Genomic DNA, 15,503 nt, shown 5'->3' with positions numbered 1-15,503 from the left:
CCCACTTTAAGTGAGAACATGTTATATTTGGTTTTCTGTTCTTGTATTAGTTTACTTAGGATAATGGCCTCCAGCTTCATCCACATTACTGCAAGGGGCATGGTGTAACTTTTTTTATGGCTATGTAGTATTCCACGGTATGTAACTGCTGCAGAAAATATCCCTGTTCTGGACACAGCGTCTTTTATTTAATAAGTTTTCAGTGAACCTCTATGCATAAGTTAAGGAAGAATGGCGAGGTAACTTTTTCCTCTCTGCTCCCCAGTTTTCTTCCTGGTGCTGACACTGCCTTTTACCTTTTCTATAATCATGATTAGCTTAGCCTATTTTCTAGCAAACATATTTTGTGTAAGTTGAACTACTAGAGACAGTTGGTGCAAATGCAAATTTCAACTTTATGTATCATATTGAGGGAAAGTTTCTCATTTAAACCCATAATGAATAAATCCAAAGATTTATATCAAAAATAATTCAGTTCTGGCCTTAATATTTTGAGCCTCCTCATAAGCACGTTATTAAACATTTCCAATCATCCCCTGTATAGTCGTTTCATCTTTCTACCATAGTTCACATTCCAGAAATTGCTATTTATATCTTTCCTGCCCTTTAGAATCACTACAAACAAAAATATTGTATGAAAATCATAAATGAGAAGGAAGTCAATACCATTGACTTCAACTATAGCAAAAATTTGAGTTTGTTCACATACACAGACACACACACACACACACACACACACACACACACACAGTTGAACTAAAGACATTTCATTTAAGACAATTCCACTTTCTCCAATGATATGCTAATGAACCAAGTAAGCCATTCTAAGTCATTGATATTACATCAAATTCAGCACACAATTTCCAAATACAAGTTAATGAACCAGTTTTTGAAAATCATTTAGAAGAAACACAGTATAACACATACCAATGAAGCCAGTTCATTTGCTTGCTAAAATAGACTCTATCTTGAGTCCTTTCTAAACTAAAGCTAGCTTGACTTTGGCTGTCATCAGAAATCGTATAGAAAAATAAAAATGATTTACATTCCTAGGCTGAAGAAGTTAGCCAAGAATTTGTTTCATTGGGTACCATTATTTCTGATATTTACCAAAAATACTTAAATTGGTATAAGGTAATCAAATTAGTATAAGTAAAGGAGCTCACTTTAAGCATGCTCTGTGTAAATTATTGTATGGATAATTTAAGTCATGATTTTTTGAAAAGAGAGAAAGAAAACATCTGCTTCTCCTATCAATCAGAGTCCACTTTAGATTGATATAACTTTCCAAATAATTACTGCTTTAAGGTAACTAGAGTAGCACAAAACTGTCTCAGTTCTTTGCTATCACTTTTAATCTTGCTCTTATTTTAAAAATAGACAGCAATTTTGGGCTTGATTTCCTTGGTAGGACCTACTATTAATTGTATTTTTACTATTTTACTAGATGTCACTATCACTTTAATCATTAAGCTTGTGCTTAGCAAAATTTCATCACCAGAGTGTAATGTTTGGAGCTAAAGAACTTAGATCTATAAAGGATATTAAGTAACATGTGTCACTTCATTGTATCCCTGTTACTAAATGACTATAGAATGATTTTTAGAAGTATAACAAATTGTATACTGTCTGAAGATATGTTTTATTGACGTTTTGCTTTAGAGATTATATGAATCTTTGGATATTTCTTAGATTGATTTGTTAATATTATTTTGCTCAAGTAATTAAAGTCACAATTCAACAAGCATTTTATCCAAATTGCATAAATTGGTTTCAAGAGATAACTGGAATTCTATGGCTCCAATTGATAGAGTGTTTACTTGAGTGTCTTATTCTGTGAATAGAGGTAATTAAATTATGTAGCTCTCTACGGATTTTTAAAAAAATTTTTATTTTTATTTAAAAAAATTTTTTTAAAGGCAGAGTACTTTAGGGCCTAAAGGAAACAAACAAACAACAACATTAAAACACAATATCCTGGGCTAACCTACACAGTCATGTTTCAAACTCCAGAAGAAACCATTTTCAGTTATTTAAATGTTTTGATATAAACGTAGCTACAAATTAACTTACCAAATAAGTTTACAATGCTATTTCTTTATTTTACCCTATATACATGACCTATTGTATTCTGCTACTGAAGGGTTAAATTCCCTTAAATTTCTTGCTGAAAAAAGATGGCTGGAGAAGTTTTTCAAATAGTGAAAATCAGAAAACAAATCTCAAAACATTCTGTCTTTAAACGTGATTGGTAGGGTGGCTGGATTTAGACATTTCAATCACAAATACAGATTTCTTAGATTTTTAAAAGGCATTACTCATTAGACTTCCAGCTTTTTTATTTGCTGCTATGAAGAATTATGATGTCATTTTCATTCTGGTCCTTCATATACAAAGTTGAATTATTTTACTCTTACTTTGGAATATTTGGAGATTTTTTTTAAATCCCTCTTATTTTGCTATCTCACAAATGGTGTGTCCTTTGTGTGTATGTGTGTTTCCTAATTTATTTCTCTGAATATTTGACCCATATTTTAGTGTAAAAATCTATTTTCTTTAATTCTGGAATTCTATTTTTATGTAATTATACTCTCCAATTTTCTCTTTATTCCCTTTCTGTAACTTATGTTGGTTGACCTAGCTGTATTATCTAATTTATTATTTTTTTCTCTTATTTTCTAATTGTGTTTTGCTATTTTTAATGTAATATTTACTCAAATTCATTAAAAAATAGTTTTGATTCAATAATTTTTTTTTACATTTCCAAATACCTTTTATTATCTTAATCTTTAAAAACAAGCTGTTTTTGTATTAGTGTAGTATAGATTTTTATTTTTCAAATCTACTAACCATCTATTTTTATGGCTATTGATTTATTATCTCTTTGTATCTTACATTTTTATGTTTTTTCCCTTTTATGTTAAAAGTTTTGTCAAGTATATCTTGATCTTTTGTTTACTGAGGTGTCTCCAGTTACTAAAACAGTGCTTGGGTCAACAAATATCTGGTGAATGAATAAATGGATGAATATTTGGCAATCTTTCTTATTTCAAAAGGAGATACTGAAAATCTTAACTAATTTCTATGAGCATGAGATGAACCTGTCAACATCTCAGTTCTGCTGTGGAGTGATCAAAAAGAGAGAGAGCTGGGCCACTTTGTCTGATGACTCTCAAACATAAACATCTGTGTACTTTTGTTAGGGGAGCCTGTCCTCAATCTCTGGTTTGATGGGAGTGGGAGTAGGTAATTCTGCCTTCTAGAATCTATAACCCTGAGTAAGGACAATATGGTAGAGGGTCTTACTTCCTATTATTCAGACTTTTACTTTCAGTATTTTTAGGATGGTGACTCAACCCTGATGTGCTGTACAGAATGCCTTTCCCTAAATATAGTATCTCTGGTTCATTTTCTTCAGGGAGTAAAATTCCATTGCCTGTTGGGCTGCAGTGAGGTAGTCTTCACTACAGGTTGGGTAGCAGGCATCCCCAAATTACGGCCCCCGCAGGCCGCATGCGGCCCCCTGAGGCCATTTATCTGGCCCCCCGCTGCACTTCAGGAAGGGGCACCTCTTTCATTGGTGGTCAGTGAGAGGAGCACAGTATGTAGCGGCCCTCCAACAGTCTGAGGGACAGTGAACTGGCCCCCTGTGTAAAAAGTTTGGGGACACCGGGGTGAGACGGAGATCTAGTAATTACACTGCTTATTACTTCCACTTTCAACTAATCCTTATACAAATTTCAGTGCCACTTCTCAACCTATCCTCATAGCAGGCTGCAAGATTTAGCGTAAAAATCAGAGGATGCTCAGTCCTATATGAATTTCAGATAGACTGATTGTGTTTCAATGTAAGTATAAACCATGCAATTATAATATACTAAAAAAAATGTTCTTTGACTTTCAAATGTAATTGTGTGTCTTCTCTTTTACCTGGCAACCCTACAAGAGGCTCTAGTTGCCTGCAGTTTCCATCATTCCTTGATTGTTTTCGTGATGTACTGAATTAAATTTGATTAGCCATCTCTTAACCTAGCATCTGGATTTCAGCTTTTTCTACTACGCAGATGGTAGTATAGTCATTCATACTCTTTCCAACTTCTAAAATATTGTTGATGTATTTCACCTGCTTTCTTTTCCTATTTTCTATACGTTAGAGAATATATATCCTCTTATTTATTTACTGTCTTTTTGTTGGAATTTTTGGAGAAAGTGATGACAAAAAAATGTTTCATATGACAACATGAACTGACAGTCTTTGTAATTATTATTGTTGTTATTATTACTGTTATTTTTTCAGACAGAGTCTTGCTCTGTCACCCAGGCTGGAGTGCAGTAGTGTAATCCAGGCTCACTGCAACCTCTGCCTCCCAGGTTCAAGTGATTCTCCTGCCTCAGTCTCCCAAGCAGCTGGGACAACAGGCACATGCCACCACGCCTGGCTAATTGTTGTGTATTTTTAGTAAAGATGGGGTTTCACCCTGTTAGCCAGGATGGTCTCGATCTCCCGACCTCGTGATCCATCCACCTCAGCCTCCCAGAGTGTAGGGATTACAGGCATGAGCCACCACCCCCGGCTGTAATTATTTTTAAAATGTGAGATTTTGTTTCTAAGATGTTCCTTCCATACAATTTTGCATTCTCTGGAATAGTTGTTTCATAGTAAATGAATAAAGAAAACTAACATTTTACAGTGTTAAGGTTTTTCTTTAATGCATACTGTAAAATAATTATAGCCTATGAAAAGCTTGTGTTCATATCCAATTAAACTATTTGAAGTAAATAATTAAATACTTACAATTGATGAAGTTGTTTAAGTGAGTTTGATATGGATCACAAAATTACACGGTATATATGTGAGGACAATAGAAATAGTTTTCATGTGTATGCTGTGTGTCACACAAATAAGGATGCAATCAATAGTTTCAAACTTAAAGTTATGATGGATTTCACATGCCAAAAACATCTTAACAACAGAATTAGTTTCTCACATATTTGCACCTAATAAACTCAAATATACCTAAGCATTTTTAGTAAATTAAATGGAAAGATAGTTTTATTTGCCTCAAGGAGACATTACAGTACATGCTCCAGAAGATAAATGACAGGACTTGAAACACAGCATAAGACTGAGCATTTGTCAAGTCAAAATTGAAGGCAACAGACAGTAAATTGGATTTTCTGTCACAATAACATGTAGTTCACTTTCTATCAATGTAACAAATATTATAATATATACTTTATAACATCACATATTTTATTTGTTTTTGCTGCTGGAATTATAAAAATAAGGTGGGTCTCTATTGTTGTTGTACCACAATTCACTGTTAAGCATTCCAAGTTTGTTTCTTAAGGATATGTTTTTCCCCACAGAAAATATTAGCCATCAACTGTCATCTCAAATGCAGAATAAATAGCACTATCAGGAGTCAATTCAGGTTCAAAGGATACTGAATTACGTGATGTTCAGCCTGCTTGGGGTACTAATCATCTCTCCAAGACCAGCTGTTCTCACCTTCAAAGATGGACACAATTTGAGCATATTATTATATCATTTTTTTCTGCAGGCTCTAAAGAATAAATGTAAAAATAAGGAAAAGAGTAACACCACCATTTAAATCAAATTACAGAATGTATCTTGTAAGTCTGATGACATAAAAAAATCCATACAGTTAAATTAAAATGCATTTTCCTCGGGAATTTTATAGAATATATATAAACTTTGTGTGTGTGTTTGATAGAGATGCTAACTGCTTTCTGATCAGTGATGGAAAACATCTAATAATTCTCAGCACTTCTAGGAAGAAAAAAAAATACATTTTTCCAGGGATAGTGTTCTGAAGCTATTATGAGGTATTTGATATGAAAAACTATAAAAAATGAAATCGTTCCAGTGCCAAAAGCTAGAAGCACAATTTGTATGAGTTATTTGTGTTTTCATTTTTATTTTTTTATTTTCAAGTTTACAATCATGCAAAGGCATCATCCAGAGAAACTGTACATTGAGAACATCATTCTGCTTTTAATTTTCAGTACAGTAATCAATAAATTCCATGAGATGTTTAACACTTTACTGTAAGATAGACTTTGTGGTAGATGACGTTGTCCAACAGTGGGCTAATATAAGTGTTCTGAGCATGTTTAATGTAGTCTGGGTTAACAGTAATGTTCAGGAGGTTAGGTGTGTTAAATTGACTTTTACATTTTCAGCTTATGATGAGTTTCTCAGAACATAACCCCATTGTAGGTTGAGCAGCATCTGTACTTTTAACATCATATGAATTCAAAATAAGCATCGTTTATTTGTTGAGCTTCTCCTATACTTTCAAGTCTAAACCATCTGCTAGTCATTTAGTATCATTTTATATAATGCTCACATTTCTGTACACATGGTAGATAACTTTTACTGCCATTTTGCAGACCAGAACAAAGTTTGAGAGGTTAATTTGCATATCAATGTTTAGCTGTTAATAAGTGCCACAGAAGGAGTTTGAGGCCATGGCAGACTGGCTTGAAATGCATGCTTCTCCATTACAGTATGTCAAGTCACATGTAGAATATGGTTCAATCAATCATCTATTCTTTTAGTTTTAAAATGGACAAACCTCTATAAGTATTTAAATGTCCACCTCCCACAAAATTAATGTTTTTGTATTTAGATAGTTTATCATGTTTGGAATATTGAGCTGTTTTAAATAACCCTGAAAATAATAAATTTATCCATTAATTGAAGAGCTAATCTTAACATGGAAGAAGCAGATAAACATTAGCTAGCTAGCTAGCTAGATAGATAGATACAGAGTAAGATAAGATATTTGGAGTGACTATGATGACTCAGGAGACAAATATTTTCATGAAATAAAATTGCCCCCATGGTGTCTCTTCCAGAGATGTTAAAAGAAGTTTTAAAGTATTTTACAGGATTAATTACTTTTAACATTACTTTTGAATATGACCTCATTTTGTGACCAACTAAGAGGAGACACAGATTTAATTAGGGTAATATTGAATGCTTATTAGATTCCAAGCATGATCTTAGGAATAGAAAGATAAAACAAAAACCAAACAACATAAGCTGTTCCTTCATGAAGATTCCAGTTTAGTGGGGGAGGAATACAAAAAACAAATAATGATGTAAATAACAATGGAGTCATAATTCTTATAAGGGCTATGGAGGAAAGCTGACATTTTAAATAAAGGTGATGGGAAGAGATATTTTGAATTAAGGAGGCAAAAGCTATCTTGAGAATTGACACTTAAGTAAAGAACTAAAAGAGTACAGAGTTACAGAGCCCAGAAAGAGCCTTCTGGGCAGATGAAACTGTGAGAAAGTTACTGAGACAGAAGACTGAAGGAAAAGTAAGGGTGGGGGGAGTATAAGCATCAAAAGGGAGTATGCTAAGAAATAAGACTGCTCAGGTAGAAAAATGGCAAATCCAGCAAAGCCTAGAATTTATATATGCACAAACTTTCCTCCTCTTCTATCTACCATTTGCAAAATATTATTCTGAGCACTAGAAATATAACATTGATCATAAAAGAGTCACTGTCTTCATGAAGCTTCTATTCCAGTGGAAGGAAAAAGGTACCCAATAAAATTATCTCTCTCATAATCAAACAAGATTGGAGAAGTGAATAACAGACAACTTCATGGATGAAGCCAAGTGTGACGTTTAGATATTTATAGGAATTTTGAATATTACTTCAATTCTGATGAGAAAACTTTAGATGGTTGACTTTAGAAATCATAGGATGTAATTAAAATTTTAGGTTAATTGCTAAGTAAAAAAAAAGCATCTTGGGGCTAGGGTTAAAGCAAAGAGAGTAACCATGAGGCTCTTTTAATTGTGGAGAGAGAGGCAATGTTGGATTGGTCTATTAGAACAGTGGAGAAAGTTAAGTGGTGAGAAATTGATGAACTCAGGATATATATTTTTAATGAAACCTGATAGAATTTTATTATAAATTAAATGTGGAGTATGGCAGAATATTTAAATATTAAAAGAATTTTGCTGTGATTAGGAATATCAAACTATGGCAGTAATTATGAATGGATTTGTGATTATTGTTATTTTATTTTATTTTAGAGGAGCACTAATAAACATGTCTGGTAGCTAGTGAGAAGGATTCCTGTAGAAAATTAAAATATATAATTTCAAGAAAAGAAGGGAGATAATTGTATGTAATGGCAGAATCATTGAGAAAGTGGGACAACCCATTTCAAATTGATGAAGTTAATCTTAAATAATGGCAAGGTAGCTCATCATTTTTTTTTTAAATTCAAGAGAGGCAGAATGCATTTGTGTATGGGCATACCAAGAGTAGGAGGATGCAGAGGTAACATATTGATTATTTGATCTCTTTTTGAATTTCTAAGCAAGGTCATCAGCTGAAAAATGGGTGCAAGTGGTGCTAGAAGTTGAAAGCAAGAAACAATCTGAAAACCATGGTTTGGTATAGGGGAGGGTAAATTTGCTAGTGGCACAAAATAAAATTTCTATTAAAATATCAGGAATTTTTTTTCTGAGCTAACAGCAAAACAGCTATTTCCCATCTAAGTTTAAATTCATATTTTGATTGTAAAACTGCCATCCCAATATGTAAGAATAGTTACATGGGGCCATCGAGCACTTAAAACGTAAGTATTTTGTATTATATGCTTTTGTCTGTGTGTGTGTGTGTGTGTGTGTGTGCATGTGTGTGTGCACATTTGCACACTGTTTTATGGACAGAGAGGATTCAGTTATCAGGGACATTGTATTCGTGTTGCATTATATTCATGTTATTTATGGGAGATTATTGTGAATTAGGGTAAAATTTTAGAGACAACATGTGAGGAGATCAGTGATTTAGAAATCCAAAACACACACATCCACACACAGGCACTAGAAAGGAAGAAAACTGACATTGATACATTTATTGAGTGCCTTACAATGTGTGTAGGCACACATAAGAACCAGCAATTCCACTTCTGAGTATATATGCAAAGTATTGAAATAAGAATCTCAAAGAGGTATCGGTATTCATGTTTATAGCAGCATTATTCACAATAGTCCAGATATAAAGGCAATCTGTCTGTCATTGGAACAATGGATAAGGAAAATGTGAGATAAATAAATATAAAATTAAATGTTTGTTATTCAGCCTTAAAAAAGAAAGTTCTACCATTTATGACATAAATAAACCTAGAGGACATTGTACTCCATAAAATAAACCAGACATAGAAAGATAAATATTGTATGGTCTCACATGTGGAGTCTAAAGAAGTCAAACTCATAGAGACAGTAAGTAAAATAACAGTTTCAAGGGATGGGAAGTGGTTGGAGGAGGGAGAAAAAAGCTGGACAGGGAAAATAATGATCAAAGGATACAATATAAATAAGTTCTGGGGATCTAATATACAGTATAGTAACTATAGTAAATAATACTATCTTGCGTATTTCAATTTTCCATAGAGAATAGATATTAAGTGTTCTCACCACACACAAATAAAAAGATAACTATGTAAGGTGATGGATATGTTAATTAACTCCGTTGCTATAATAATTTCACAGTGTTTACATAAATAAGGTCATCACATTATACATCTTTAATATATACTATTTTTATTCAACAATTACACCTCAATGAAGATAGAAAAGAAAATACAAGATTTTGGAATTGTGTTCAGATACATCTGCAAAACAAATAGCATTCAGAGCATAGGAGCAAATTCTTGTTAGAACAATTCTAATCCCTGGGTCATGGGCTTTTTGGGTGACTGAGTCATGAACTTGGCCAAGCCCTCACACAGAGTTCAAAACAACTGTGCTTTGAAGTGGTGGATTTTCAGGAACATTTCTTCCTTCATTTATAGGCTTTCAGAAAATCTGTTGGATGACACGCAGCTTACCCTTTCAAAGTTCCTCAAGGACCCCAGGGAATGCAGCCATCTGGAATTTGCCGTCATGCTGTGATTTCTGCAGGTTTGTTTAACTTTTAATCTCTCCAGTCACATCTTTTATTATCCACTCTGTGCATAATTTTTGCATTATATAGTCCTTTTTTAAACAGTGAGCTGAAATTGCTCAATTTAATCACAAATGTGCCTCTGAAAGACTTAATGTCTTAAAAGTTATTTCCCTCCTTTCTCATGTTGAAAAAAAAAATACTGTGGCTGTATCAGATTTGCTGCTCACAAATCAATCCCATCCTCCTAAACAATGCAGCAGAAAGCAGAATTTAATGAGAACTAGGTACTTTTAGAATTAATTAATGGCATTTACGATAGTTTTCATTTCTCTAATTATTTGCTATCTGTATTTTTGTGGGTGTTAAAGTCCATTTATTTTAGCTGTTTCTCATATTTCTAAACCACAGAATATTAAGATCAGAAAAAAGTTGCCGTTTACATAACTATGGACAGGACATCTACTCTAAAAATGAGTTTCCTAAAGATTAATTCGCTACCACATAACCTGTTCACCTAAAATGCGATCCATTTTCAAAACTGTTGTACATCTTCTCCCTCTTTTCTTTACACTAGCATTTAAAAAAAATAATTTTAATTCCAAGGTCACTTTCTAGTCTCTTCAAAAAAAGGATTCCATCAGTTTCTTGCCATGACCACCACAACCTTGGGGGCTTGTACTAACTATTTCTGCTGTACCCCTCACATGTATAGCTTTGCTGAACCCTATGTAAGTACTTGCATATTAAGTCATGGTCTTTTCGGCATCCACTTCTTTATTTGTCAGTCATGTATTCGATTACCTCACTACCTCATTCTTTTGTACACTAGTTCTCTCATATTTCTATTCATATCATCACAATTTTATTCCTAAGGATGGATACTCTGCTATACCACAAGCCATGAGCAGAATCCTACTCCAAGCTGAACAGAATATTCAAGGTCACCACTATACTGTATATCTGACTTAAAGCATTTCTCCTGTCATTCCTCAACTGCAAGATGTTGCCAGCTTTTATTTATTTTAACATCCCACTCTTTCCCAGTTACTTTTGCAACGGGGGGAGTGAGCATCTCCAGCTCCCAGTTCTGAAGAGGTTCTTAGTCTAACTAACCCAGAACAATGGGGAAAAGGACCCTGGAGGCCCGGTGAGTTGGCCAGTGGAATAAATATCATGGACCCAAAAAGTTTTGCAGAAAAGCGATGCATTAGACAGACAGACAGAGAGAGAGAGAGAGAGAGAGAGAGAGAGAGCGCTCCCACACCGTGGGAGGAGACCCACAGAAGGAATCCAGGAGCAGCTGGAATTTTAACCCTTCAGTTATTCCCTCCCCATTCATGTTCCCGTCCAATGAGAGAGGAATTCTTTCAAACTTCCTCTGGAGTGATTGATCTTTGACTCTGATATCAGATTGGATATTTGGACCACAACTCTGAGTTACAGAGACTCCTACTCCCAGAGCTTTCCGTGGATTTTTTGGGACAAAGGAGCTTCACCTGTCTTTCTCTACCTAGCAGGTGCATGGGAAACCCAGACAAATAACTTTACATTTGAAACCCCTGTGGTTCCCCGATGGAGGTGTGGAGCCAGGAAACTCCTGCCTTTGAAACCATGCCCCTCACAAACCCAGGAAGAGAAGTCCCTCACTTTGATTGATTTTTTTAACATCCACAGGCAACTGAAAAAATCTTCTACGCAAACATACCCTAGAATAACCACAACAAGCCTTACTAAAGACTAGAATGAATAATCCTTCATGTCAAGCCATATATGGAGATCCAACAGAAACAATAGCAAATGGAGTAATGGCCTTTCCAAATGAAAAAAGCAAGAGCCAGTGATTGAATGCATGAGCTTTCAAATAAAGATTTAAAAATAGCAATTCTAATAAAACTCAGCAAACTCTAAGGAAACACCGAAAAGCAATTCAAAGTCTTAGTAAAATTTAACAAAGGAAGGTGGGCCTGGTGGCTCACACCTGTAATTCCAGCACTTCAGGAGGCTGAGGCATGTGATTCATGAGATCGAGACCATCCTGGCCAACATGGCGAAATCCCACCTCTAATAAAACACAAAAAATTAGGTGGGCATGGTGGTACAAGCCTGAAGTCCCAGCTACTTGGGAGGTTGAGGCAGGGGAATAGCTTGAACCCAGAATGCAGAGGTCGCAGTGAGCCGAGATCCTGCCACGGCACTCCTGCCTGGCGACAGAGCAAGACTCCATCACACACACACACACACACACACACACACACACACACACACTAACAAAGGAACAGATATAATTTTAAAAACCAAACATAAATTCTAGAAAGGAGAAAGATATCTGTTGAACTGAAAAATGCATTAGAGGCTCTGAACAGCATAATGGATCATGCAGAAGAAACAATCAGTGAGCTCTCCTGGCCACCCATGGTGAAACTCTGTCTCCACTAAAAATACAAAAATCAGTTGGGTTTGGTGGCACGTGCCTGTAATCCCAGCTACTCGGGATGCTGAGGCAAAAGAATAGCTTGAACAAGGGAGTTGGAGATGGCAGTGAACCAAGATCATATCACTGCACTCCAGTCTGGTGACAGAGCAAGACTCCATCTGTAAAAAAACAAAAAACAAAAACAAAAAAACAAAAAAACACCTCAGGAACACTCTATGAGCTCAAAGACAGGATATTGGAAAATAGAACCAGATTAAAAAAAATTTAAAAATATGGGAAGAAACAAAATCACCTGAAAGATATACAGAATAACCTTAAAAGAGAAAATTTAGAAGTTACTGGCATTCAAGAGGGATTTGAGGAAGATAAAAAAAATTCAAAGAAATATTAACAGAAAGTGTTCAAACCTAGAGAAATCTATAAATATAAATATTATTATTTTTTGAGACGGAGTTTCACTCTTGTTACCCAGGCTGGAATGAAATGGTGCGATCTCGGCTCACCACAACCTCTGCCTCCTGGGTTCAGGCAATTCCGCCTCAGCCTCCTGAGTAGCTGGGATCACAGGCACGTGCCACCATGCCTAGCTAATTTTTTGTATTTTTAGTAGAGATAGGGTTTCACCATGTTGACCAGGATGGTCTCGATCTCTTGACCTCGTGATCCACCCGCCTCGGCCTCCCAAAGTGCCGGGATTACAGGCTTGAGCCACCGCGCCCGGCCAGATTCAGTCTTATATATGATATACAGATTCAAAAGGAGAAGGATTCCACATACTTATGCAATCAATGCACTTAGCAAATAATACCATGGAGATAACAGCTCGATTAACAGCTCATTGGTCTTTCGTTAGGTGACGGGAGAGGGAGACAGCCTGTGCTAGTCATTCCACAAACAAAACAGAATTTAGTCGCATCACGTAGAGAAGACACATTCTAAGAATACCACTATTGTATGGTGGCAGGCGCCTGCAGTCCCAGCTATGTGGGAGGCTGAGGCAGGAGAATCACTTGAACACAAAAGGCAGAGGTTGCAGTGAGCTGAGATTCTGCCGCTGCAAGCCAGCCTGGTGACAGAAAGAGATTATGTCTCAAAAACATAAACATAATACATCACATACATATAATTAAAAACAAAAAACTATATATTCATCTCAATAGATGCAGAAGAAGCATTTTATAAAATCCAGCTTCCCTTTCTGGGAAAAAAAAAAAAACCCTCAACAAAGTAGGCATAGAAGGGACTTACCCCCAATTAATAAAAGCCACATACGGCAAACCCATAGTGAACATCATACTGAATAGGGAAAGGCTGAAAACATTTCCCCTGAGAACTGGAACAAGACAAGCATGCTCACTTTCACCAACTCTATTCAACATAGTACTGTGAGTACTAGCTAGACTAATCAGGAAAGAGAAAGAAATGGTGTCCAAATTGGAAATGAGATAGTCAAATTATCACTGTTCATCAAAGATAGGATCATATTCCTAGAAAATCCTAAGAACTCTGCCAAAAGATTTCTAGATTTAATATATAAATTCAGTAAAGTCTCAGATTACAAAGTCAATGTATACAAATCAGTATCACTGCTATACATCAACAATGACCAAGCTGAGAATCAAATAAATAACTCAATTCCTTTTCAAAGAGCTGCATAAAAACAAACAAAAACAAAACAAAACAAATACAACCTAGAAATATACCTGACAAAGGAGGTGAAGGCTCTCTAAAAGAAGAAGTACAAAATACTGCTGAAAAAATTTGTAAATGACATAAATAAATGGAAATACATCCCACCCTCATTAATTGGAAGAACCAATATACTGGAAGTTATCACACTGCCCAAAGCAATCTATAGATACAATTTGTAATGTTTGATAGTTTCAAGTATTGGTGGCAACATGTAGCATGAGAAATTTAAGCACCAATATTGGGAGTGTCTGTCAGGGATCCTTGCACGAGCATGTAACTGATTACAAGCATCTGGAAAAACTGCCATTCTTTAATATGTTGAAGATAAACAAATATATTTTGTTTTATTGCACTTTGCTGTTTTGCACTTTGCAGATATTGTATTTTTCACAAGATGATGATTTACGGCGATCCTGTATTGAGCAACTCTATTGAGAACGTTTTCGAACAGCAGGTGCTCACCTTGTGTCTGTGCCACAGTTTGCAACTGTTGCAATATTTCAAATTTTTACATTATTTATACAACTGTCACAGTGATTTGTGATTAGTGATCTTTGATATTACTATCGTAATTATTTGGGGATGACACAAACTTGTTACTATATATGATGGCAAACTTATTTGTGTATTTGTGAGATATGTAACTTGGGTGTTATTTTCCTCCAATGTATTCCTTTTCGAAGGCAATCATCTGCATTTTTACCACGTAACCTGGTTAAGTTGGCCTCTTGCTTGTGTACCAGTACTTCCTGTTTTCCTTTAACTTAACTTTTGCTTTCAGGCTCAAATATTGATTGAACAGCATATCCTTTACATTATTTTTCTTGTGGGTGAACTCAGTCATAGGTATGAATTCATTTGTTTATAAGTGAAAAACTATCTGCCACTTAAAGATAATCTTGCCTTTCTTTACTTCCCTAAGTTAGACAATAGCATACTAGAGGCATTTTTCAATTAAGCTAACAACTAATCTAATATAGCATTCAATGTATCATAGTACTGTCAAGATCAATTTTAGTATATTTTATGTTCTATATTTAGTATAAATCACTTCCTATTAATTTACATTTTCAAATTTTATATTGTACATATTCTCAGAATACAGGCAATATCTGCATTAACCACAGTAATTGTGTCATATGAAACACTTCAAAAACATTTTAACACTTGTTTTGATATTCTCATTTGTTTGCCTCTTAAATCAGTCCAACTTTTATGTAAACACATTGCAAAGCAATCTGTCTTCAAGAGCTTGTTCACCAATTGCTCTCACTGTACAATATAGGCATTAACAATATGACTCCACATACTTTATTGGACCTAGGACCCCTCTAAAAGAATCACTCTAGCCTGCCTTTTTACATTTTTCTTTAGGTAATAATTACACTCTAGTAATGCCTAAGACGTCTTTTTTAGGAAATATCTTAAA

The 15,503-nt window shown here is 35.0% G+C and overlaps 1 long non-coding RNA gene across 1 annotated transcript in view; it reads right to left on the bottom strand.

Annotated features, from left to right (window-relative positions):
• Window positions 1-15,503, bottom strand: part of LOC141585649 (uncharacterized) — a 419,671-nt gene that overhangs the window by 130,488 nt on the left and 273,680 nt on the right. The window lies entirely within an intron of this gene.

The sequence above is a fragment of the Saimiri boliviensis genome, chromosome 9 (assembly GCF_048565385.1).
Source record: "Saimiri boliviensis isolate mSaiBol1 chromosome 9, mSaiBol1.pri, whole genome shotgun sequence".
Taxonomy (NCBI): Eukaryota; Metazoa; Chordata; class Mammalia; order Primates; family Cebidae; genus Saimiri; species Saimiri boliviensis.
This window is presented reverse-complemented; position numbering and strand designations above follow the sequence as displayed.